General features: G+C 35.0%; 2 long non-coding RNA genes across 2 annotated transcripts in view; both read right to left on the bottom strand.

Annotated features, from left to right (window-relative positions):
• Positions 1–371: 371 nt before the first annotated feature.
• LOC121077383 lies at positions 372–13,911 on the bottom strand. Its single transcript, XR_005824008.1, has 3 exons — positions 13,732–13,911; positions 1,628–1,677; positions 372–523 (listed from the first exon to the last, which is right to left on the bottom strand). It is a non-coding gene; the product is annotated as an uncharacterized LOC121077383 (long non-coding RNA).
• A 359-nt stretch (positions 13,912–14,270) lies between these two features.
• Positions 14,271–27,449, bottom strand: part of LOC121077384 — a 36,392-nt gene continuing 23,213 nt past the window's right edge. The window contains exons 2-4 of the long non-coding RNA XR_005824009.1: positions 23,970–24,024; positions 19,758–19,872; positions 14,271–14,445 (exon numbers count right to left, since the gene is read on the bottom strand). This is a non-coding gene — a long non-coding RNA (uncharacterized LOC121077384). The remainder of the gene's footprint in view (positions 14,446–19,757; positions 19,873–23,969; positions 24,025–27,449) is intronic.

Consider the following 27,449-nt stretch of genomic DNA (forward strand, 5'->3'; position numbering starts at 1 on the left):
TCCTAACTTACTAAGAGAACCCAGCTGGAAATATTGTAGTTTAAACAAAAAAAAATCCAAAATTAACTTTGTTTTTCCATATGACTTGGTCTATCATGTGATCTAACAAGATTGCATGAACACAGAGGGATTCTGATCCTGGTTATTCAGCCCTGACAAGCAGAACAGTCACCCAGATTTCAAAAGTCTTCTTTAACACGTATGGCTTGTGAAATCACAGTCTTAAAAGCTGGGGAAATCTGCATTTTCTTATAAATCATGCTTTCTACAGGAAGATATATTTTTGTTAGTTTTAAATGAAAAAAAAGAGCTCATTTCTAAATCAGAATAAGTACCTGAAAATGGAGCAGTGAAATCTTACTTGCCTTTTGTAGCTTCAGGATGCATTTTTTTCTGCATTCTTCCTCTGCAAGGGTGGTATGGATGTGTAGTTCAGCAACTCAGCTGACATGAGTATTACTTGCAATCACATTTAGAGTGTATGCCTGGAGTTCCCAGAAATTGCAGTCCAATAATTTTTGCTCTTGTCACAATAATTTCAAAATAAGAAGGATAAAAGTAATATTACACTGGTATATTTATGACACAGCAAAACCACAAATTCCACAGTTTTTATTGTTGTTGTTGTTTTTGTTTTTACAAAGATCATTAGTATCTCCTGAATATGAGAACCTACAACAACTAAAAGCATAGAAAATGGAAGATATATATTATAAGATTTAGATATACAGAGTATTATATGATGTTTATAAACTCTTTAGAGTCATTTAAGAATGACAACAGGGACCATTTTAGCAACAAGGAATATGATCATTAAGATACAACCAAAATAAATATATAATTTTAAATCTCTATAAGAATAGGAGAGGAGAAACCACTTACCACTTCTGCAAGAACAGTAGAATGATCAAAATCAGGAAAAAAAAGTGAGGTATAACAACCAATCTTCAATATTTATAGAATGGTCCAATACTGCTAGAATCTTCAATATTACAATCTTCAATAACAGAACAGATTTATCCAAAAAATTTGCTAAAACATTGAGCCATGTTATAAGATAACATAATTACTGGAACAGCTATTGAGGAAGATTATTAGAATACTAATCTAAACTTTATTTGTAATATTTTGTTTTTCTTATTTGTTTTAATCTAAATTTGTCTAGTTCTAAGAATGAATTCAGATGATAGAATGTATTTTTACTTCACTGACAATATACCCAAATTAAATGGATGAATATTCTAAAAGCTAAATTAAATTTAAAAGAGCCTTGCCAACTGTCTACAAATTGCTGTGTGTACATCTCAGAAGCTGCAGCAAGCTTTCTAGTATAAACTAAAAGTTTTAGTTTAAGGGTTGGTATTGTCAAGCATCAGATTTCAGGGTAAAACCGCTTATGAGAGAAATAATCTGGATACCTTCTGACAAGGAACAATCAACATAGAGACAGAATACGGTATCAGCTATGCCAAAGGGATGAGAATCTTATTAATTGTATATTTAATTCTATCAAAAAATTGCAAATTCTGAATCATTTATCTGAACAAGTTAATAATAAGCAATACAAAGAAAAAAGAATATGATAAAGTCTTTCTAAAAATCACACACACAAAAAGCATAGTTTTACTTTGTATTTACAACATTTTGTATGTCAGAGCAAAGCAAATAGAGTACATTCTGTGGAAAAAAACAACAGTGTGAATAGAACATCTTGAATATGAGAAAAGGCCATTCGGCCTAAAGAGGATTGGCCTTCATAATACATATGGTCCCTTAGGATGGTGTCTAATTGCTTCCTGAATGACTGCAACGTTTGTTCCAACATCTTTACCCATTAGGCCATTCAAACTATGCATCACAGTCTGAGTGAAGGAAGCATGCTTTATAAGTTCCAAAATTGTCTTTGCTTAGTTTCCATTTAAGCCCTCAGCCCTACACTTTTCATTGTAGTTACAGTGGTAAAAAGTATTGATTTTGTAGACACTACTTAGGATTTTATAAATGTCAATTAACTTTTTAGCATATTTTTATTTTCTATCCAACTCTATTGAAATTCATACTGCTTTTATTTTCCCTCTAAATTTATCCACCTGTTTGAATAATTAAACTACTGTATTCCTCAGTCACACAGTGTTCTCAGTCTACCATCTTCATCCATACATGTTGCTTGAAAAATAACAAAAACTGATTCCACTATCTGGGATTAAAATAACCAATCAGGTATTATATTCAGTATACATTTCTCTTGACTGAGTGCCTCTAAAATGATAACTCTGAAATGTAGTTAAATCACAAGTTTTTAGCAGATATATTATACTCCAAGAGAAAGTTGGTACATTTTTCAATCTTCGTGGCATAAATTACTTTCTTCTGCATGTGCATATCTTTGTTCAGCTTCTTACTTCATAATAACTCATTTGTGAAGCTAAGTCTAAACTGGTTATAACATTACTTACATACATAAGGGAGATACATAAAATTACTTTCTCATATCTGCTGCAGTTGGAAATTTCATGCCCATCTACTGCTAGCCAATCTCCTTTGAAAGACTGCACTTGTAGTAGAGGTGGCTTTATATTTCTACAGCTGCAATAAATTGGTTTTGTCCAAACAATTCTCTACATTTTTCAAGCTCTTCCTAAACATCCCAAACAACTGCATCCCTGCTTTTTCTTTTAAAAATGAAAAATCTGAATATTTTGAACTAAAAAGTTTTGAATTTTAATCTAAACAGGTGGTTTTTTGAATTATAAAACTGTGAAAGAAAATTTAGAAATGTAATTACATCCAAATTATCCAATTTCATGCCTATTAATACTATGAAGTTGAATTGTTTCTTAATCTACTTTGAAGGGCTGTTTTGATGTTCAAATTGCCACTACAGAGGAAATGTGGGTGTTTAGTAAGATACCAAGTGGACTTCTGCTGAGCCTCCAGAATTCACAGTCATCTAGTTATTGTGAATGTAGAGCTTTACAGTAGCTGGCATTTTGTGAAGCGTTTAGATTTCTGACAATATTTCTCAGCTGACGGTATAACATTTTAATGAAAATCATAAAGAAATATATAGAACATATCCATAGGGGGGAAAAAAAAGAAAGAAAGAAAGAAAGAAAGAAAGAAAGAAAGAAAGAAAGAAAGAAAGAAAAGCATAGCACAATTAAAGGCAAGATGTGTATACTTATTGGACAACAGAAAACTGTTCATACTACCTGTGCATCTCTTTGAGAGTCAGACACATCTGTAAGCTCAATAACAACTGGAATAACTTATAAATGACAGTGGGTAAATAGTCATAAATCTTGAATGCAAGTTTGGCCACATTTTTAGATGCGTACTCTAGTAAAAAAAAAAAAAAAAAGGAGGATTGAAAGAATAATAACTAGACAAAATTTGTTAGTCAATTTTAAAGTCGTAATGAGGACTGTATGACATTTGGCCATAATCCATTAAACTGTCTGACTAATATTAAATATTATGCAATCACACACTCCGCTGGTGCAACCACAGTTATCCAAGGTACCAAAGTAAAGTCTGAAGTAAGCACAGTCCCTTAAACTGTTACGTTATTAAATTGTTCACTTTCCAAAATCTTAAAATTTTGCATATAAAACATGACTTTATACCTACAATGCAGAATACTGATACTAATTTGGTGATAACTCTATATAAGTATGTCAGTATAAATATGCATTTTCTCTGTGTAAATTCTAGATGTGTAACAAAACCCTAGCATATCAATTTCAATTGCTAAACAGTAAATTTTTCTAAAAGGGAACCCATTTTTCAGTGGTAAAAACATCAACTACAACTGAAGATGCTACAAGAGTGAGATCCATCATCATGGTGGGCAAAACACTATATGTGACAGAGATTAACTTTTGAGATCATTTAGCAAGATTCGCAGCTTGAGATAACAGCAACATCCCTCATCTGAAGGTGGTATCTAATATTTTTATTAAAGATAGTCAACTGAAAAGATCCTAAAAGGTAAGCCAAAATCTGCATTCTCAGCTGGGGTATGCGTTAGGAAAACAAACATCTTTGTCTCAATAATTTGACTTTGTCTTCTTCATTTTCCAAGTCTGGAGGATTATTCAAATTCTATTTACCCTAAGAATCTCCATCCAGCTAGGTAAAACATAAAAGTTTAATTTCTTGTGTTGTAACGTCATAGTTGTACCAAAATTTTAGTACTGCAGAACCACGGGCTTGGAGCAAATAATCAGGTAGGAAAATAAAGATTTACTACCCTCTGAGTTAGCAGGATAAACAGAGCATAATGAAGCATAAAGAGCCACAAAACAAGAAAAAAACATTTGCACAGTAAGTGTTCGAAAAGAGTGATACTGTCACTTCTTTTCATATTTCATTCCTAAATTTATATGTTGTTCTCTTACTCAACCTGGAATAATCATGTGTAACTCACTATGTATCCATTTCTGTCATTCATACACAAAATATGCTATTCCTTATCAGCTCCATGAACAGCAGCTATAGCAACAATTTTATGTATAAAGGGACATGAGGGTGTGTAATCTTGATGCTGCTTCTTACATCAGTTTTTCCAATGTGTAAATTCTCAGGTGACAACCTACTTCTGATTTATAACTCTGTATGAATTTACTTCTGCATTACACCCATACTGAAATTACTCATAACCCATGTTCTTACACAGTGGGTTCCTTTGCTTCACAGTCAGGAAAACAAACATCATGATAACTGCCAGTCAGTACTGCAAGTGCTGCCCTATAAGAATCCCATGGTGAGCTGGAAATGAAATAAGGAGAGAGACAGAAGTACATACCAGTGTTATTAGCATAGACTTAGATCTCCATAATTGTTATTCCATTGCACTGGCAAGGTGGAATGGAATACATCATCATCAATATAATTTATAATATTTGGACTATTTAACTCCTGCTATGAGCTACACAGACAGCCCAACACCATCATACATAAAACTAGATTAAAGTTTACCTCTAGTCTCATCCCGTTGTGTTTTTTTTGGTGTTTTTTGTTGGTGGTGTTGTTTTTTGTTTGTTTGTTTGTTTTCCCTAGGACAAAGAGCTCATAAAATAATGGTTCTGTGAGTCTAAGATTCTTAGTGGGTTTTGGAAATCGCCCAGGTACCCCTGAACTGAAGGGGAGCTATGCACTTACAAACAATTCCACAGAGTCGCTTAAGTACCTCTACATAATGTGTTTTGAATGGAAACAAGATGTCCAAATGCCTTGTATAGCATTAGCTATATATACCTACATGCCTATTGCTATAGTTATGTACCAGTGTAGGCATCTTTCATGTTGTAGGCTCTCAACTACATCAAAACAATCTGTTAAAATTTACTCTTCTGTGACACCTTGGACTATGTGTATTATTTCAAATTTCATTTCTCTGTGAAGTGTATTGGGAGGGGGAGGACCTTCATGTGACCTTGACTGAATACAGCATTCATACATTATATGTAAACCGCAACTGGAGAAGTGAGGGTGAAGGCTACTGAACACAATCTTTCCAGTGAATCATAATGACAGAAGCACCTCTCCTGATACATTCTGAGAGCAGAGTGCAGTATTCTCCACATTTTATCTTTTTTTCTTTTTTTTTACCTGCATGGGAAGGTTTAATGGCTTTACATGACCTACGTTTCAACGAAAAAGAAGCTTCTGAGAAATAAACAAGTGAAGATCTACAGCATATTGTTTTGTAAAAGATAAATTTCATTGAGCTTAGTAGAATTACAGCACTGCAGAGACCAAGGGAATATATTCAAATGTACTGCAGGTTATGTTATAAAAGCTGGACTTAAAATTCTTCAGTGACAAAACTGTTCCTACTTAGTGAATAACAGCTGCTCTAAATTAATCTATATTGATTAAATTTCATCTTGCCTCACAAAACAAAACAAAACAAAAAAAGCATTTAATTTAGAACATCACTAGAACATCTCAATTGAAACAATTGCAAGATGAAAGCAACCACATGATGTCAACAAATATTATCACCCTCCTAAGTCACACTGAAGTTAGTCTTCCAGAAACCAGAAGGTTCTCTCTCCATTACTTCCTCTAGTGACTCTTGATATGCTCTGAGCTACATTTCCAAAGCAAAGTGTATTTTCGGCTTTGCCATCTTAGTGATACACAGCTGATCTAGCCCACTTTTTACCCTTTCAATTTTCAAACACCCTTTTCTTCTTCATTTAGCTTTATGTTTGTTCATTGTTCAAAACAATGCACAAGATGAGGCGGGCCCATCATAAACAATGAAAGGAATTATTCAGGATACAACCATAGAGCACACTACAGGTAAATAATGGACGTTGCTGCACACCCTCTGAGCGGGGAGTGGTCTGATGTGCTACAAGTAGACTTAGCAAGGGATTTCTGAATTTGAGCTAAGACAGTCTCATGCCCAGCACACAGGGACTGTTGCATCTGCAGCCTCAACTGTTAGATAAAACACCTAGTAAAATGACCCAGAAAGTAGGTATGTTTTATTTTTAATAAGCTCTTTTGGCAACAACTCTCACCAAAAAAAAAGTGCATCAGAAGAAAAAATTACTCTGATTGTACAATAACAAAAAGCTACCAGGTATAAATGCTATATTCAAGTATAGCTTATACTTTTGATGGCTTTTATAAGATATTTTGGACATATTATACCTGTCATTTAAACAGGGCTGCTCACCTGAGTAAAACAAACTGGACTTGGTTACTTGTTTATTAGGCTCTGAGTCTTGTTTTGCAGCAAGATTGTAAAAATCTTCCTCTCCACTGTAAAAATCTGAGATATTTTTATGAAAAACTGTTTTCATGAAGAATCTTGTTTTATAGTCACATTTATATGCTTTTATTTACATATAATATACCACTTTGAAATTAAAAATATTGATTATTCCTTCTACATTAAAATGTTCATATGTTTTATTTTGCAGTATCTTGGGTGTGTTGATGTATATATTTTAAGTGTTCTTTCTATCTTATATAGAATGAAATAAATAAACAATTAGAATTACAGAATTCTCCTTTTATTGCTTTGTGCTTTTATTTGTTGGTATGTGGTTGTGTGTAATTTTGTATATCTGACACCAAACTACTCTATAGCTCTTTGAAGCTTTATTAATTGCCAGCTTTTTCCCCTTCTGTTCTTCTATACTTTTTAAGAGTTCATTTTTCTAAAACAGTAACTCCCACTTGCTGAATTTAATATTGTTCTCTAGAAACATAAAATCATATCCCAGTTACCCTTTTTCAACAATATACAGTGTTATTTTCCTATCATCTGCAATAAAACACTGAGAGATAACACATAAATAACTGTATTAACACTAAACATGTTCATTAAGTGCCTCATTTTCAAAATGTGTTACAGCTGGCCACTTATACTTGGCTGGAAATCAAATTATACAGGACAAGCAGAAAATAAATAGCTGACTCCTGATAAGCTACTCAGATAAATAATTCCAGGGTAATCTATAGACTACTTACACAAATGAGAAGAGTAAAACAAAATCCTCACTCACTGAACTCAACCCCTGTGCAAACAAAGCTTCATTCCTGGAGTATAAATTGGGTACACAGTTCAGAGTATTAAAAATACTACGGAAAGTGTTATAATTGATAGAGTTGAATGGTCAGACCATGGGAATAGCAGCATTTTTAGTATGTACTATGATAGATGGCAGATCTGTATTTTATAATACCAGGTATTGCTATTTTTCTAGCTGAATATTCTACCTACAGACAAGTGCTGACAAAAACTTATCCAACTCAGTCCTCCACTCTCACACCAAGTATTAAAGCAGAAGTGAAAATAACTTGATGCTCCATAGTGTGGCAAGTTGTAGCTTATTTACCTAAGACTTCACAGCTCAGTGTATTATTTTTGTTTTAAAATTAATACATCTTTGTAATGTTTTTCCAGTTTGGGAGATTATGGTGGAATACGAATGTTTAAAGAGGATAAATTGCAGAAATATAGATGGAGAAAAACAATCTAAGGCTTCCAAGCCTGGGATTGTAATATTTAATTTGCTAATTCCTTTGCAGGTATAATATAGTCAATATCCAATACTACCAGTACAGTTCTTAGACCACTTATTTCAGTGAGTTCTTTTTATAAACCCAGTCTACTTTTATTTTGAGCCATTCAGTGAAATCTATGTTCTTACTCCTCTTTTTCTGATCAGAGTGCCATGGCTCCTTCTTTGCCTAGTTAACAGTCAATTTGAATCAGTGATTAATTCTTCATTCTTTCTAGAAGAAATCATAGATCCAATACAGGATTGGAGCTTAAAGTCTGAGCCTAAAGTATTAGACAATTCTTCCAGGGTGGCCTTAATGCACTGTACGTTTTCATCCACTCAATGTTTCTGTCAGTTTAGATTTATTTACAGCTTTCATATGTTGAGTAATTAGTAATTTGGGGCCTCGTTTTTATTTATCTTACTCTTAATTTTAATATGATTTTCTCCACTAGAATCAATGGTGTTACATCCTCATATATCAATACTAGACCCTTATAATTATATTAATAATTATATATTTATTATTATATATATATTATTATAATATTTATAAATATTGCAGGGATTCTTTAATGCATTCAGGAGTTATTTCAGATTTCCTCTTCTCATTTGCATTAGAGAAAAATCACTCCCAAAGTGTTTTCAGCATCTCTATTTGTTTTTATTGCTTTAAGGTGAAATGTCCTCATTATGTTTGCGAGTTTATTTCTCTCATTAACATGATCAGTTGGTATAAAAAACAAAACAAACAAACAAAAAACTGCGTTGCTTAACAGAGTAAATTCACATCAACATAAACAATTTGTTTCATTAGGAATACCCAGTATTAAATCACTGGAGATATCAAAGGTCTAAATCAATTTCTTAAGCAATTCCATCAACATCCTCTTTCAAATCTTAGCGCTCTACTAAGTTAAACTGAATACACAAAGCTGAAGGGTAAATTCAAACAACATATAAATGTTTCTGTAGTGTATTGCACCATCAGCTTGTGTCTTCAGAGCTATGGTATTTTGTTTTCTGATTTACTGGGTATTTTTAGGTATATAATGAGATTTAATAAGATAACTGCGGGTCAAATATGCTGTTTACAACAGACAGCTTTATCAGTGCTTTTGTATAGAAATCCTACCCTAAAAATAACAGCATATAAATAGACTTTTAATCTCTGCTGTAATGTTTGTACACATTTATCTTTCTTTTCTTTTATATTCCTAATTAGTTGCAGTTATCTTATATTCAGTAAGTAGATAAGTGATAATTATAAGAATTCATAGCTTGATGCTAATCTAACATGTGTCAGTTTTACACCAGGTTACATTACTGACTTTCCAGCATTAATTCAGAAGACCAAAATAAGGATTTTACTGCTTAATCTACATCAATAGCTCTACTCACACTTTCAAAGTTTACAGGTATTTCTTTGAACCAGACCAACGTGAAATCATCTTCTCTGTTTTAGGATATCTTTGTTGTACTCCTTGTTTTTCAACATTAATTATGCTAATCATAATTAATGAGCTTTCAGCGTGAACAGGAGAAGGTCCCCTCTGCAATGTCTGTTCCAGTAAATGATCCAGTGCCAGGAAATGCTGTGTAGCCTAAAGGCCAAGTGGCATGGCCTGCTCATAAAATTCTTCCTCCCCCCCTCCCCTCTATGCACGATCATATGAAAACTGCATTTTGGGAATGATCTCTGGCCTGTGCAAATCTCCTAAATTGTACACAGGAATCTGTTTGGAAAGTGGCATTTGGTACAGGTCAGGTTAAAGCATGTATTAGTTCAATAGTAAGATGAACATAATTTCTGTTAACCAGTCATGGCACAGGTTAGTTTATCAGCATGAGTTCAAACCAACAATTTGGGTTCAAAAAATTCAGTGGGGCTGGAGTCAAAATATCTGAAATAGTCTCTAATCCATAGAAACAAAATTACACTGAATTCATTCTAATCCATCCACAAGGATGAAACAATTACTTGTATTTCCCAGAAAGTTGAGGACTTACTTATTTCTCAACCCCATACTTCTCCCTCTGCACATGACTGTGGAGCTGATTAATTTTGGCCCCTTCCGAACAACGTTGTATAAAGTAATGCTCAGTCAAAAACTGATTTTAAATCATTTCTTTCTCCATAGGGAATCTTGTGCATTAAGTCCCATAGAGGATATTAAACAGTTCCTTGGTCTGCAAAGGTCCAGCCTCTTTACCAATTGATTTTGGGCTAACCAGGAATTCATTAAGGCCTACATAGTGTCCTTTTTGGTAAGGGAAAGAGAGGCAAAGGAAAAATGATGAGCAGGGCACAAAGCCCTGCTTCAGAAGTCTGTGTTTACACCTGTCAAATTTCATCCAGGGACTGAGCCTTCTAAGTGCATTTTTGGTCTGTATATTTTTCTGACACTGCACAGTTCTGCTTTTTACTGTCTGCAGGATTCAAATCTCCTCTTTTTTTTTTTTTTTTTTTTTTAAGTAAAGAGTTTCCCTTTTTCTCTCACCTGCACTGATTTAGCATGTCATGAGGGTTATTTTTTCCTCACCTTTGGAGGAAGGCTGAATGACCAGTGATGAAGCAAAAGCCAATAATTCTTAAAGGCCAATCACCCGCTGGCAATTCCATCATTTATTGCTCTTCCTTATTTCTCTCTGACCTCTCTCTGTTTTGTGCTGCTTCCTCTCTCACTTTTCCATCTCCCTTCCTGTTCATTGGTGTTTTTTTTTTTTTTTTTTTTTTTGTTATTATTAAAAGAGGATTCATATAAAAGTTCTCTGGCTTCTGTGAAACACAAAGCAATATTTTATGCAGAATAAAATGAGAAATTATACTGTGTAATTGAGCCCTTTAACTACCTACAGGAAATTGAATTTTGTAGCAGTACTGCTGGTGGAAATGGTGTTGATCTCTCTTCTTGTTTGAACTACAGCAAGGAAGTCAGCAGCCTACAGCTTGACACTTAGCTTAACACGACTCATCAGTCTATCTTTTAGGGACTGCATCATCTGATTTTGTGTACCCAACAAGACTGCAGCCTAGTTGCACTTCCCACAGCAAGTCCAGCATGGATTGCTAATTGTGTAAAGTGAAATAAGGGTTACACAGAGAGCTGGTTGCCCAGGCAGTGACTGGCCCATTCTGATACAGGACAAATGCTAGCAATACAGTGGCCAGTACCAGCCACCTATGCTCCGTACCAGGCAACCATTATGCTAGTGTAACAGTGCCATTGTTTAACATAAATAGGAATCTGAAGCTAAGTTATGTTGTTAAGTTATGTGTTAAGTTTATGTTGCATCCTAGATAGGTGTTTTGATTCAGTGGTACCACCTGCTGTCAGAACTGGTTATGCTCTTCACTGAGATGGCAAAGGCACATTTTTTTTAAATATTCTGACCAAATACTGCCCACCGATTAGGTGAAAAATCTTGTTGTTTGTCTTATGAACCACTACGACAAGCTCACAAACCTGGGAGCCAAGCAAAGCCATTTCTAGGCCAACAATTTACTTTCTGGTTTCTGAGATGAAAAATACAGCAAAATCTCTTCCCATCATAATGAAGCATACACAACCAGGCAATTACAACACTTGGTTAGACAATCCATAAAAGTTAGTTTTTATTCTCAAGCAAGACATAATACAGAAAGCATATAGTAAAAGAAATCAGATTTTTTTAAATGGAATTCCATTAAAAAATTCCTTTGGTCATTTAATATCAGGCAGTTTGAATGTCCTAACAGATATGTAAATTTATTTTAAGATTCACTAATGATTAATGATCAATGATGTACGCTATTGTCAGTTTAAAATAATTTTACATTATTCATTCATAAACTTTTCAACAGTATCAAGCAAGTCCGAATACATGTTTATCACTTTAAACACTTTCCAAGAACTTTTAAGATGTTAAATAAGAACTTGCAAAACAAAAAACATTAGCAAAATATTTAATGATTTTTAAACCTCCCCATTACCTACTGAAACTACTTACACTACAAGCTTAAGAATTCAAACTTCACACATGCTATAATATTGAACACATCCTACATTTTCATAATTTGTTCATTTAATAACAGATAGCTGTTAGACACTGAACATGTGAATCTATCATAACTGAACAATACCTCACTTGTTCAACATACCAGGTGAACAAGAAGGGTTATAAATCCATTATCTAAATTACTACCACTTAATTATTAAACTATTTTATTAAGGTCCTTGGGGGCCCCCCCCCCCCCCCCAAGATACATTGAAACACTGATACCTAGGTTGCTTATCACTGTATTGGCTTTCAATAAAACACTTGGCATTTTTTCTGCTATTAAAGAGTAAATTCTGAAACAGGAGGGACTATTAATTATGCATTCATTTTATATCAAAACATGCATTTAACACTTTTTTTTTGGTAGAAAAGCAAAAACTGGCAGACAAATAACTCATAAATGACACTAATGAGCACTGGGAGATGGAGTGGAAAGGTTTTAAATGTGTCCCATTATTTAGCAGGATAATTAAGACCACAGCTCTACCATGGCATTTTATTACAGAAATAGATAAGATCCCATCTTATTGCAAACAGGTGTTGTAATGAAGCAAAGCGAGATCATTTTTATGTGGTTCTTCTGGTCCAAGAAATGTTGCAAATTTATTTATGCTACCTTAATTTAAAAAGTAAGCACACAGATCTTGGGAAACAACACAAACTGTAAAATATGATATGTAAAACCATTTCTAATACTGTTGATTTAAGTTATCTCCAGAGAAAAAAGAAAATATTTTCTCTTACACCTTATAAATATAGTTTGGTTTCTCACAAATAATGTTTGGTTTAAGTCTTGTATTATCAAATAATACTTACTATGCACAAATGGCATTGCAGTTTAATGTAAATGAACCATCATGCCACATTCTTTACAATAACAATAAGGTTTCTGATATTTCAATTCATCATGAAGCTTTAATCCCTCATAAATATTGTCACTAAACTTCTGTGGCGTATCCGTTACAATTTTATGCTTTTGTCAATATTTACTGCCAAGTGCTGCAAAATACAGGTAACCCTACATGGTGATCTACAAAAGATCCAGTGTTAAGTTGAGTGATGCAATGTTTACAACGGTGTAATTCTAAGAAATGTCTAGGCTAATGTTTGCCATTAATAAGCTTAAAGAGTATATACAAGACTCACAGGGGAGAAAACTATAATATCTGATTACCTTGACCACAAGCTATGCTTCTTAAATTGTCTTTCAAATACAATACCTGGGAGTAAGCAACCTGTGAAAATGACAGACTATGCTGGAAACCCTTTTTGTGTTCTTACGGAATAGGCTAAGAAACACTTATACTGATACCCAAAAAGCTACTCTACGTAGTGGAACAGCAAGACCAGTCCTTGTAAACCTATGTATCATAAAGGTTAAACTTTCAGAAAGGTAAGTCCCTGGCTAGTCTGTAGAATTTGGAGAAATATTATCTTCTGTGGCACTCCAACAGCTAGAGGCAGATAGTAAGATTTTGACTATGTTACTTTCTTTAGGTGGGGGGAAAAGAAACCAAAAAAACTGGCCCTTTCAAAGGCAAGAATAAATCTCAACCAAAATAAAAGGGTTATGCAGCTGGACAAAACATGAATGGAAGATAGCACATAGGATAGCACTCTCTAAGAAATACATTACACAGACTTTCACTGGAGCACTGACCTGGCAATGGATGTATCACACCACAAGCTGGGATGTCTCATCCTCTTGGTTCAGCACTGAGGTGATTTCAGCATGAAGACAGCAGACTGTGGCTTCTGCATTGTGGTACTGGGTTTTCACTGGAATAACAACATTGGTGAGATCATTCATTTCAGTTTTGAAACCACATTTTGGATGTTCTGTGTAAATGTATCAATTAAGTGCTCCAATTATCTGCAGGCACAACTTTGAAATTTATTTTCTTAAAAGAGCAAAAACTAAATAGCCATTGCAAAAATGGAGTGCAACAGCATGCTTTTCAAAGTAGACAAAGTAGTTTTGTTCTAATTTTGAACAATTATTTATAGAATTATTTTATAATGCCTACTCACTTAGCAGAAGCTTGATTTCAGATATAAAGCAGAAAAAACATAGTGCAAGCAACATAAATCTTTGTGGCTTCTAAAACTATATCTACATGTGAAAACATGAACAACTATATTCAATCACACTGTTTCTTTTTTCCAGAAAATTCTCCACATTATAAAATTACATTTTTTTTTTCCTTTTCTTCTTTTAAATAGTGCTGTATGGATCCTAGACCTCATCTTTCCTGGGTAGCCACAGTCATCCCTTAGAATAAGTTAAAAGTTCACTTGTAGCTTCACAAAAATAAGGCTGTCTCTGGACACAGATGCTAGACAGTGCTCATAAGCTTTATGCCAATAGTTTTTCCTAGAATCGTACAGAAATATAAACAATATCATTTGATTCAAGTTCTGTGAAGAGAAAGGACCTGGTACCCTGATGGTGTCATCAATTTTACAAAGCATTTTGAGAAAGCATTATCAGTTTATATGTACATATATTAAAAGTTTTCACTTCCACCACTTTATTCTCTAGGGTCAATAACTATTGATGGACAAAGTGAGAAAAATCACACAGAGTAGCAATATCAGCTAATAACTATAGAAATGGCTGGATATCATCAAACCCCAGAAAGCTTTCTGAACTTGGGAAACCCAAATTCAGAGGCTCACGATAGTTTTCTCTTTTTTCTATTTCACTTTATTCATTGGAGTTTGAGATTCGTTACACTAAAAATCTAAGGAAGTTAGGTGGTGAGATGAAAAAAGGAGTGAGATACAGAACGAAAGGACTGTGGAAATTGGAATTTAAAGCATAACTAATGTCATTTGGCTGATTTTGCTTCAAACCTACTGGAAAGAAAAAAGAGTAAAGTTCTGCAATATGTAAGAAACAGCTACTTGAAATGGTCTTGATTTTCTACCAACCTGTTAAATATTTGAAAGAGCTTGAAATTAATCATCTAAGGTGATTAAAGAAAAATGATGATGCATGATAACCTGCAACTTCTTATATGTATAATTAAGCGAATCCGTAACTCTACTACAAAGGAGGCAGAGATGGGGGAAAATATTCCAGTGGATCTACCACATCGCATGCTTGACCTTTCATCTTGCATTTTTAATGAACATTATGGTATATTTGGCCACTATCTCTTCCACTCTCTATGAATTTTTGTCTCCGACAGTCAACTTAGTTATATTAATGCTTTACAGGAAAAATTTCCAGTGACTTGAGTAAAAGGCAGAAGGCAAAAAGGAACGTTCCAGGTGCTGGAGCAGAGATTCCACCACAGCCCATGGAGAAACTATGGGAAACCATGCATTTTCCTGCAGCCCATGAAGTTTGGCTTGCCCACAACGGTAATTGGTAAGTAATCACCCTATCTTTATCTCGACCCATGAGCTTTTATATTCATCGTCTCCCACTGTCCTGATGAGGAGGGGGACAGAGAGCAACTTCGTCAGCTGCCCAAGGTCAAACCACCACACCTTTCTTTTCCACCTCCTGACGAACTGTTTCATCTTCTTGATTTTTTTTTTTTAAGCCACACCCTTTTTCACTCAATAGTTATCTATGAGCTTGTTTTCAGCTCAGTGCTTGCAGCTCCTGACGCTGTACGGACAGTGGGAGCTGAGAGAAATACCAGGCTCAAAGGCCTTAATTCTGCTTTGTCATTCATTAAATAAAAATAAACATCTCATATTTAAGTTATACAAAAACAATTATTTTAAACATATAGCTTCTGCTATGCATGGTGTTGCTTTGAGAATATAAGTTAGTCTTTGGGTGAGCTTTAGAGAACCTTGCACACCTAACTGTTACCATATTATAAATTTAGGATGCCGTGCAATTTAAAAGTTTGAAACAATAACAACTGAGGAGAAATTCCTTTGTTCGTTTGCAGTTTATGTTTTACTTCACACTTTATTGGACAGTCTTCCCTCTGTATCCATTAAACCTGTTGCAAGGCATAGAGAAAATATCAAATTTTGTCTGTGGGGAATAAAATAGTCTAAAACTTTACACTTATTAAATTACTTCATATTCTATGTGGTCATTCATTCTCAAAATAATAGTTAGCAGTAATGACTTTATACTAATAAACACGTAATGATGTCTTGAGTTAGAAGAGTATTCAAATTATCCAGCTTTGGTAGTACAGAAAATTTGCTGGAATGTATTAACCATTTAAAGCTTCAAAACAATACAGAATTGACTTGTGGTTTCTGAGATCCCTCCTTTTTTTCTGAAGTGCACTGAATTTAAAATAAAAGTGTACTAATTTCCCAACCTTTCTATAGGGAACAGAGAATATCAGGGTTCTGAATTAGCCAAATATATGTAAATTACTGAGAATGAGTTGCTAATATAAATTGCACCTAGTTTAATTGCCAAAGCATTTAACCCTCATTTTCTTATTGATAGTTTGCATTATATAATTTTTTCTATGATTATGGCAAAAGACACTAAGCAGCAATTGATGTCGTGACAGGTGCAGCCCAAAATACTGAAGTGTTTAACAAGGTATTGCAAATATAAACATACACATTACATGCAAGAGACACAAGCATGAAAACAATCATGATTCAGTTATAATGCAGTATATATTATAAACTGTTTATATTATTATTATTATTTAAAAAATACATACCGCAGAATCTCCAGGAAATCAAACAGCCCCAAATGACTCCCACCAGCTGCTCACAGTTACTTAATATTAAGGCCCTATCCATTAGCAGTCTACTCTCAGCTGTGGCTCATTTTAAACTTTTTTTTCTCTACATACTCCTTCCATATCAATGACATTATTCCAGCTGATTTATGCACTGAGGAGACACACTTCATCAAGTTAGATTAATTCACTAACTCCTGGGTGCTATTATAGGCAGATTCTGGCTCTGTGCATATAAGGTAGCTAGCCAGCTAAGGTTAGCATCTGACATGACAAAGATACATTTTTTTGTAGTTAAGCATACATTTCATTCAATGGTCAGAAGTAAAGAAAAAGCATATAAAAAAGTATATAGACCCAATTATAAAACCCTGGATCTTGGACTTGCATAGTCAAAACAGATTACTTTTGTTGTAAGCTTAATGAGAATTGAAAGTTCTAGCCTTATAGGGAGGAAGGGATAAATAAAGGAGAAGTAATTTCTCATGCTACCTCTGAAATCTACAACTACAATGAAGTTACACAATTCTCAGGAGTCTTTGGGTTTGAAAGTTTGTTGTATTGCATTATCCTGCTGTAGCAAATCAATAACCTGATATGGTGTTACAGTAGTGTAAACCTTATATTCACAGCTATCAATAGTGCATTTTCATACTGCAAAGCTTTGTAAAAACAGAATTATTCCTTCTCAAAAGAAAACTAATTTTAATATTGAATCCTCAATAAGGTAATAAAAAGTTATAATAAAGACTTCTAAAGACATTAGCATTAATGTGTGATCACCATATCTTCTCCAAGTTTTATTTGTAGATGATTTCAGTCTTTATAAAGTCTTTTAGATCTCTTTCAAGCTTCTTAATGAAAACCAAACAATAGAAACAGATTACCACTAATATAAATATCTGATTCAATAACTAGATTGGTCAAAACATGTTAAGGCCCTACTAAAGCAATCTCTAAAGGCATTTCAAAAATCCTCCTAACTATTGCAGTGGAAATGTCCTTTCAGCAGAACAAGAGATGGGGCATTTCATTTTATGTTTAATATTAGAATCTTTTTATTTTGTGTTTAATATTAGAAGACAACACATGATCAGTTTCCGCTTTCAAATGGAATTATGAGATCTCACTCATTTATATACTGAAGTTAGCAGCTTTCTTCATCCCGATTTGGCTTTACTTTTCTCTGCAGTTGTCATAATTCTTGATGTACAAAAATGGCAAACAGTATGTTGTTTAATACTCTCTTACAGCTGTTCCTGGTTTTATTGGTAAGGTATGTAGAAAAATGAATGCTACCGGTGTGTTAAAAATGTTAGTGATAGATCCAGTAGGAATATACTTAAACATTGAATATGAGCAAGAAAGTAGCAAACTTTGCAATAGTTACTAGTCAGACCATAATCTCATACTCCTGTGTGTAGATCACACAGCACCTCAGGAAAACAGTATGTATTTCATTACAGATGTTACTATATTTCACAGAAACCATGGCTCAAAATAAAGCTAATAGAATAGGATTGCTCTAGATGATGAGGAACTGAGAAAGAACTACTGTAACTTGGGTGAATTTAGACACAACTAAAAGCAACTGAAGGATGCTTAAGACAAAAGTATGGCTAAAATTATTTTTAAACATTATGCATTTTTTTTGTCATTTGATTAAGACAGAGTGTTTGGGAGATGGAGTTTTCTATGACCTCCTACTGGGAATAGTCTCATGCAAAGCTGCCTAGTGCTTTATGAAGTATATAAATAGGGTGACAAGTTACAGCTAAATTTAAAAGAGAAGATGTCAACTTAAGCATAATGCTTTAGATCTCATTACTTACAAGATTTTTATGTGATACATCTACAGCTGAGATCAATGGAAATTGAAAGTTGCCTCATTATAGAAGAGAAATTGCTGTTGGTATATCATTTTTCATTAAAATCTCCCTAAACTGGAGTGTGTATCCTTCCCAACTGTTTTGCCAGAAAATTTATGAAACTCCATTTGAGCTATGATTATTGTTATTTTTTGTACATAAGGACTTGTGTTGAGAATAAAAAAGAGAAGTTAACACATTCCTATGGCACTCTTCATAACTCTATTCAGTATTTAATAGTTATAATTACTCAAAAAAAAAAATTTGAGTTTATAGTTAAAATTGCAGATGCTTTGACCTGAAGGCTTACATGAAGATTGTCCAGATATGATAAAAGAGTACAAGAAAGTTACATTATACATAGATTTTTAACAGACAAGCCCATGTAAACATAATTTCTCCAGTACTCAAGTCTGCAGTGCTGATCAGTTTTCCCATTTCTAACAAACTGGTAGATGTTGGCACCAGGTCAGCTTATATTTTTATACGTGCTAAAGAACAAGACTATAAGTGTGCCTGGAGCACTGCATACAAATACATTTATAAATAAAAAAGTGTATAAGTATAAAGCATTTACCACTGCTTGACAGCACAAGATTCTTTTCGGCATTTGCTAAATGAATTTTCTCACCTTCTCTGTTCCTAAAATAAACTGCTCTTTACACCTACTACACACTTTTCACTTTTCTTAAATAGTTTCACACACTGCTGCCTATGTTTGCTGTCTTTGTCTGCTGGGGTGGAAGTCAAGCTCTTTTCTCACCATGTCCAGTCATTAAGATGACTGCTACATCATCTGATAAAACCCTACTTTTCATTATGGGTATTTCTTCAAGTAGGATGCATCACTAACCTTTGTAGTTTGTAATCTCCCATTTAATTGTCCTTGTTTCCAACATTTCTTGCACTAGAACTCTGAACCTACCTAATTTCCATGTTTATATTACCATAAATGCCTAACATCTCTAACCTGCTTGCCTTGCAGTCTGTCTATATTTACTCTTATCTGCGGTATCTCATTAACAGCACAGACCACAAAAACTCAGCGATAAAGAGATGATTCATAGAAAGCAGCTATAACAATGGCACTTTGTGTTTGATTAACACAGATCTCAAGATGTCAAAGTAATATTTACCCATAAACTCCTGATCCCTCAAGTTGCTTCAGGATGACTGAACTAAACTACTATGCCAATTTGTCTAGATTACTCTGTATTATGAGTCTGATGATTGCAGATACAAGGTTTGATGCTGAAAAAAAAAAGAAGTAATGAGACATTACAGTGCTGCCAACTTGCTGGGAGAAAATTGGTAAGTACTAAAAAAATTTGCATACCACACTATTTATCAATTTACCAACATTAGGACAAAAACTGAAATCAAGTCCAGCTCATTTTTTGCTGTTGTCTTCTTTGTTACAAGTACAAGATCTTCACAATTGGTTTACAGATAGCTACTAGATGTATTGGATCATTATCTCTACAATTCCTTTATAATATTCAGCTATTTTTATGTGATACGGAGAGTGACTTTTAACCAGGTCTCTAGCGATTAAGTATTAGATAGATATGTGTAATATCCTCAGCTTGTGTGAAGTTTTAGATAAAAAAGAAATAATAATAAAAAGTAATAAATAAATCAGGAAGTAAGAAAAGATGACCAAGAAGCGAAAACTTTCTAAACTAAAATTTGCTGCCAAAGACAATTAAAAATATCAAAGGTAACTAGACCCTCATCAGGATTTAATCTATGGCTTCGTCCCATTTCTAGATCAGCACTGTGAAATTTAAACTATCCTATTTAAAACCTATTTCTCGTAAATAACTGTCTATAATTAGGTCAAACAGTATCTATAACTTATATGTTTATAAAGAAAAAGATCAGAAATCTTTTTTTTTTTCAGGCTTTATCATTATATGTAGGAAATCATTTTATCTTTAAATTTCAAACAGCTTTGTAAAACCAAGTTTAGTGTTTAAAAAACTTTTCACTGTTTTTTAAAAAAACAAAAAAGTGTTTAAAAAACTTTCACAGCTCAAAACAAATTCATGTAAATAATTTTTTGAAGTTATCTTTTAAATAACCAAGACTGAAATATCATTTTAAAGTATAAACAATTCTTGTTCAAATATTAGCCTGATATTCAAAGGGAATAGTTTATTCACATCAGAACAACATAAAAATGTTGAAGCCAAACTCAAATTTTCAAACTATTTGAGTTTTAATATTCACCTTATTAAATCTCACTTTTAGACTTTAATTTCAATAAATCTTTTTTTTTTTTTTTTTTTTTTTTTTTTTAATAATTAAAAGCAGTAGCTTTAATGGAAACTAATTTGAATTTCTAAAAATAACTGTTTCCATGAAATGACTATCTATCAATCAATCCCTTTGAGATAAGAGCCCTACTTTGTCCTGATAGCATTACTGGATTTATGGTATCCTCAGCTGAATTAGTTTGTTTCCTACAAAAATGGACACCCTTAAAGAGACACTGACCAATTCTAGAAAAACCTTTAAACCAGAATTTTCATCATATTTGTGCGTTCAAAACATACCATGTTCGAATAGTAGTTTTTACTTGCACTGCATTCTATTCATAAACATTTTAAATGAAGTCTTGATAACCCTGACAGAATCATAGAATGGTTTGGGTTGGAAGGGACCCTTAAGGATCATCTAGTTCCAACCCCCCTGCCACAGAGTGCTGAATGGTCAGTCACAACTTATTAACATTTATTTTAGCATTTTCTATCTGTTTTGAAAGATCACGATATAATTTCTAGAAAAAAATGGATACTTAATAGCTAAATTTTGCATATATTTAAATGAAAACTGGACTCTGTACCTACTGTAGCAGTTTATTTAATTTGCCTTTCCTCTTACATATCCTTGTTGAAGTTAAGAAAGTTGCATTCATTTTACTTAGATAGCAATTATTAATTTCCACACAGGTATCTATAGGTCACAGCTGACCATTCTATGACCAATCTGATGATGAGAGCACCAAAAAAATTTGATAAGCAATCCTCAAAAATAACTTAACCCAGCATAAAAGTCTTTCAGGATTTACTGCATGTAATGGACAGCCACTTTCTTTTGTTTAGAGAACTTAAACAGGACAACTGAAACATTCTTAAATTCAACTTCTGGACATAGATTTTGATGACTCTAAATAAATGTTGATTGATTTTCTCAGAAGTAAAAAAAAACAAAATAAATCACATAACTGTAATAGAGAATAATCAGACAGAAAGAAAACAAGTGGTTTAAATTAATACTGGCTTCTCAATATTTGCTAAAGTTTCACAGTACTGGAGTCACTCCGCTCCATCCTTTCATAAGTGTATAGTAACTCCGTGGTAGTACAGACAAGACTATTATGTTTCAAATACAAAATATTTATTCTAAACAACATCAGCAACCACACATTATTAAAGTGTTCCAAAATTAAACTGAATTAATTTCCTTAAAGCATATTTTCCAAACAAAATATGGTTAAAATGAGTATTTGGCTCTGGGCTTTGTATTTGGAAGACTGCCAGATTCACTAAAAATGATTGCAGAATTTTCCATTTCATTTCCTTACCTCTAAACAGTATTTAAGGCCAGCTTCAAAATAAGGCATGAGATTTTGAGGGAAAGTAATTTACTTTTATTTTTTAATTATGCTAAATCAAGGGCATACCTATTATTTAGAATTTTCAAATAGTCTTTAGGGTCATTAAATAGCTTAATTACAAGACAGGTTTGCTAAGGGCATACTTGACTGAGAACAGACATGTCCGATGTGGAAAAAAAAAAAAAGGTTGTGACTTTGTGACATGTAATAATTCAAATGGAATAAAACCCAGAATAGCTCATCCCAAGTGAAAGCAACTCTTGGAGCCTGGCTACTAACTAGGTGCCACAAAAGTACAAAAACACAAAGGGCCATCCTCAAGATCCTAAGTGTCCTTCAATCTCTGGAAAGACTGACTGGATCAAGCCTCTAATGTACAGTGTTTAATATTTGTAAAGAAAGACTGTCTCTTCCTGATGAGAAATTTTCATCTGATTTGGACCAAATTGTCTCTTGTTACTCAGAGGTCAAACGCCTCATTATATACCTAATTTCTCTCTTGATCCTGAAAAGCTTACAATATGCCTTTCCCCACACACTACTGCTCTGCAGCTCTTCTGTTTTCTGCATATGGATCAAATTAGATGATCCAGAAATATCAGTCCAAAACTCTACATAGATTAAAAGCCAAACGAAGGCCATAAATAATGCATGTAATGTTAAGTGCTATCTATCCTATTCTTGGATGTATGTATCTTGTAAAATCTGTTTCTGCATTTTGCAAACAAATATACATTAGCCAGTTTTACAGGATAAATTGGGATGTATTCCTGATGGCATCTGTAGAAGCACTGTTGAACTCAAACTTGTTTTAACGAGATTTGAGGAAAAGAATAAAAGAAAAATCTGGTCCCTTGCAATTACATTTATTAGTATCACTTCTGTGATAACTGACACTGAGGATTAAACAGCTTATGGGCTACAAAGGGCTACAAGGATGGTGAAGGGCGCAGAGGGCAAGATGTATGAGGAACTGCTGAAGTCCCCTGGTTTGTTCAGCCCAGAGCAGGCTGAGGGGAGGCCTCACGGCAGCCTGCAGCTTCCTCATGAGGGGATTGGAGGGGCAGGCACTAAGCTCTACTCTCTGGGGACAACGACAGGACGCAAGGGAAAGGCATGGAGCTGGGACAGGGGAAGGTCAGGCTGGGTGTTAGGAAAAGATTATTCACTGAGAGGTGGTCAGGTGCTGGAACAGGCTCCCCAGGGCAGTGGGCACAGCACCAAGCCGCCAGAGTTCAAGAAGCATTGGGACAACACTCTCAGACATAGGGTCTGATTTTTAGGTGGCCCTGTGCGGAGCCAGGAGCTGGACTTGATAATCCTTGTCCCCTTCCAACTCAGGGTATTCTATGATTCTATATAGTTATTTTACATAATACTTGCACTATTTTAGTAACAGTAATACTAATTTACTCACTTTAGGTAATACATAATTCTGGTTCCATAATAATCAGGTAATATAAAATGTTAAGTATTACAGCTGGGAAAATTTTAGTGTAACAGTAATACTAGCTATTACTGTCATATACAGAACAAACTGTTTCATTTAGACTCTCTTTGTTGCCTGTGGAAAAAATGTCAGCTTTTGTTTTAAAGGAAAAAGCATCATAAATAATTTGATACCTGATGCTACAGTTGACATTTGTGAAAGGACAGAGAATCCAAAACTTTTATTTCTAAAGCAAACAAGTTTACTCAAAGAGTAGAACTTCTGGGTGGTGCTTACCTTAATTCTTATCTGTCAGTAGAACTGTCTTCTCACTTTCTCTCACTGTCTTTTCCTAAAGACACAATCAATGAAAAATGGCAAAGAAAGTGAAGGGAAATTTGTCTTCATTTTATGTGCGCTGTATACTGGTGGCTTGCTGAGACTCTAAAAGATACGGTATAGCAGCACTCAACTTTCAACAACCTCCAGAGGGCTTCACTGACTGTGTTCTACTTGTTAAATTCTCGTGCATTTGTAAAATACCTAATCTACAGGTTAGCTCTGTTGGGTATTTTTCCTCAAGTATTTTCCCAAGGAAATGCATTGCTGCTGAAGACAACAAATTAAGGATGAGACACAAAAGTCAGGAAAAGTACAAAACTCATCCTTAATAAAGGCAGTTTACATGCCACTTGATGGGCTTCAGTTGGCTGAGGCTAAGGAAGGTCTATCTTAATTTAGCTCGTATGGGATTAATTTAGTTGACAGGATTTGAGTGTGATTTCAGAGTAATGCTAACAGGGAAATGGCAGGTTGTCTGCTTTAAACACACAAAGTTACTCACAGAAAGTAAGAGACTAAGTTTTGTATGTCCAGATACTTTCCCTTCTCTGGATTTTCAAACACCCCCTCCCTGCTTCCCACCTAATTTTTTAATTTCTCTTGCAAGTATTCAGGCTGACCCAGTAGTCAGCCTCATATACAGAGTCGAGACAAACAGCCATACTAAAAATCAGAGCAGAAGATCTCCCCTGATTAGCAGGATACTGCAAAGGGTCATTTCTTCCTCTACAATAAGTCATTCACCTGCAGGGAAAATTTCCTCTTATAATCAAAACAGTTGACTGAAAAGCACTAGTAAATATGCATTCTCATGGCCAACATCTCTGATGTACTGTCCTTGTCCTCTTACACGGTAACAGTAAGAACTCCTCTGTATTTCAACAAAGCTGAAATGAGACCATTTTCAAGGAGATAATTAACTGCCCTGTATTATTTTTGAGTGATCATTAGAGACCTTTAATATCCTCAAGAACAAAAATGCAATAGATTCTCTCTAAGGAAAAACCATACTGTTCCCAAATGCAGTTTGTAGCTGTAAAATATCTAATCCACTATTTTTTTTCAACAATTAGAAGGTGGATGCACACAATAGAAGGATTTGCATTAGCAAACTAGTTGCTAAAAAGCTAGTTCAGACTTAGTTTTTTTTCTCTCTTTTTTTTTTTTTTTTAAAAAAAGAAGTTTGCTTCAATGTTCTGACTGTTTAACACAAAGTTAGGTCATTTGGAAGAAAGAAACAGAAATAATTAAATAGAATATTGAAGTACCAAATCCCAAAGCTACTGCTGTGATTTATTTCCTTCTGTTTCAAAAATTCTGGTAGAGAGAGAAAATTGAAACGGTGGTACAAGAGGAATCTGGTGGTGCACCATGAAAGGATCTGAAAGGAAACTGAGTACCGGTTACTGACAGCCACTCTGCATGGCAGATGCTGAGGAATTAAGGGGTTCTCAGAAAGAAATTCTTAAAAATGAAGGAGTAATAGAGATAATACTGATCAAAGTAGGGCCACAAATTAGAAATGAACAATTAAGTTGGTAAGAGCTATATAATGTAAAATGAAAAAAAAAAAAAAGGAAGTTTAAACATCAAATAATGATGGATTTCTAGCATCTGCTTCTCTAAATTTAATTCTTTAATTTGTGGGACAACTAGTTATTTATTTACCTTGCATTTCTCCTTGGAATTACTGAGTCACGGGAATTAATGCAATAAAAATTTATAAGGCAATCTATCAATTTATAATAAAAACCTAATTTATAACTGACAAAGGGAAAAATATCCCTTCTGAAAAAAAGTCAGCTGCCTTAGAATTATAGAAACACAAGTTTGGAAAGGACCTACAAGATCATCTAGTCCAACCGTCCTCCTATAACCAATACTACCCACTAAGCTACTAAATCATATCTCGTAGCACTTTGTCTAGGCGCTTCGTGAACACCATGAGGGACAGTGACTCCACCACCTCCCCGGGCAGGCCGTTCCAGTGCCTGACCACTCTGGGAGAAAAAGTTTTTCCTGATATCTAATCTAAACCTCCCCAGGTGCAACTTGTGGCCATTTCCTTGAGTCCTCTCATTAGTTATCTGAGAGAAGAGGCCAACCCCCTCCTCATCACAACCTCCCTTCAGGAAGTCGTAGAGTGCAATGAGGTCTCCCATAAGCCTCCTCTTCTCCGTACTAAACAATCTCAGCTCCCTCAGCTGCTCCTCATAAGACTTGTGCTCCAGATCCCTCACCAGTTTTGTTGCCTCTGGACATGCTCCAGGGCCTCGATGTCTTTCGTGTAGTGAGGGGCCCAAAACTGAACACAGTACTCGAGGTGCCGCCTCACCAAAGTTGAGTACAGGGGGATGATCACCTCCCTGCTCCTGCTGGCTACACTATTTCTAATACAGGCCAGGATGCCATTGGCCTTCTTGGCCACCTGGGCGCACTGCCAGCTCACATTCAGCCGAACATCGATCAACACGCCCAGGTCCCTTTCCTTTTCACAGTCTTCTAGCAACTCTGCCCCAAGCCTATAGTGTTGCATGGGGTTATTGTGGCCAAAGTGCAGGACCTGGCACTAGGCCTCATTAAACCTCACCCAATTCACCTCAGCCCAGCAATTGAGCCTAACCAGATCCCTCTGAAGGGCTACCCTACCCTCAGGCAGATTTACACTACCTCCCAACTTGGTGTCATCTGCAAACTTACTGAGGGTACACTCAATCCCCTCATCTAAATTATCAATAAAGATATCAAACAAGATAGGCCCCAGTACCAACCCTTGGGGGACATCACTTGTAATGGGACGCCAGCTGGACTTAACTCCATTAACCACTACCCGCTGGGCATGGCCCTTGAGCCAGTTCTCTACCCAGAGAAGAGCATACCTGTTCAGGCCACGGTCAGCCAGTTTCCCCAGGAGAATACTGTAGGAGACCATATCAAAGGCTTTGCTGAAGTCTAAGTAGACTACATCAACAGACTTCCCCTCATCTACCAGTCTCATCACATGGTTATAGAAGGAGATGAGGTTGGACAAGCACGACTTGCCTTTTGTGAATCCGTGCTGGCTGGGCCTGATCCCCTGGATGCCACACACATGCTGTGTGATCTCACCCAAGATGATTTGCTCCATAACTTTCCCTGGAACCAAGGTCAAGCTGACAGGCCTGTAGTTCCCCAGGTCCTCCTTATGGCCCTTCTTGTAGATGGGAGTCACATTGCCAAGCTTCCAATGCTCTGGGACCTCTCCAGATAACCAGGAACGCTGATAGGTGGTGGAAAAGTGACTTGGCAATCACTTTCACTGGCTCCCTCAGCACCCTAGGGTGGAGCTCATCTGGTCCCATGGACTTGTGACATTCCAGATGGAGGAGCAGGTCTCTAACTGTCTCTTCCTGGATTACAGAGGGGTGATTCTCTACCTGAATCACAGGAGACGTC

Source organism: Cygnus olor, chromosome 13, assembly GCF_009769625.2.
Source record: "Cygnus olor isolate bCygOlo1 chromosome 13, bCygOlo1.pri.v2, whole genome shotgun sequence".
NCBI classification, from domain to species: Eukaryota; Metazoa; Chordata; class Aves; order Anseriformes; family Anatidae; genus Cygnus; species Cygnus olor.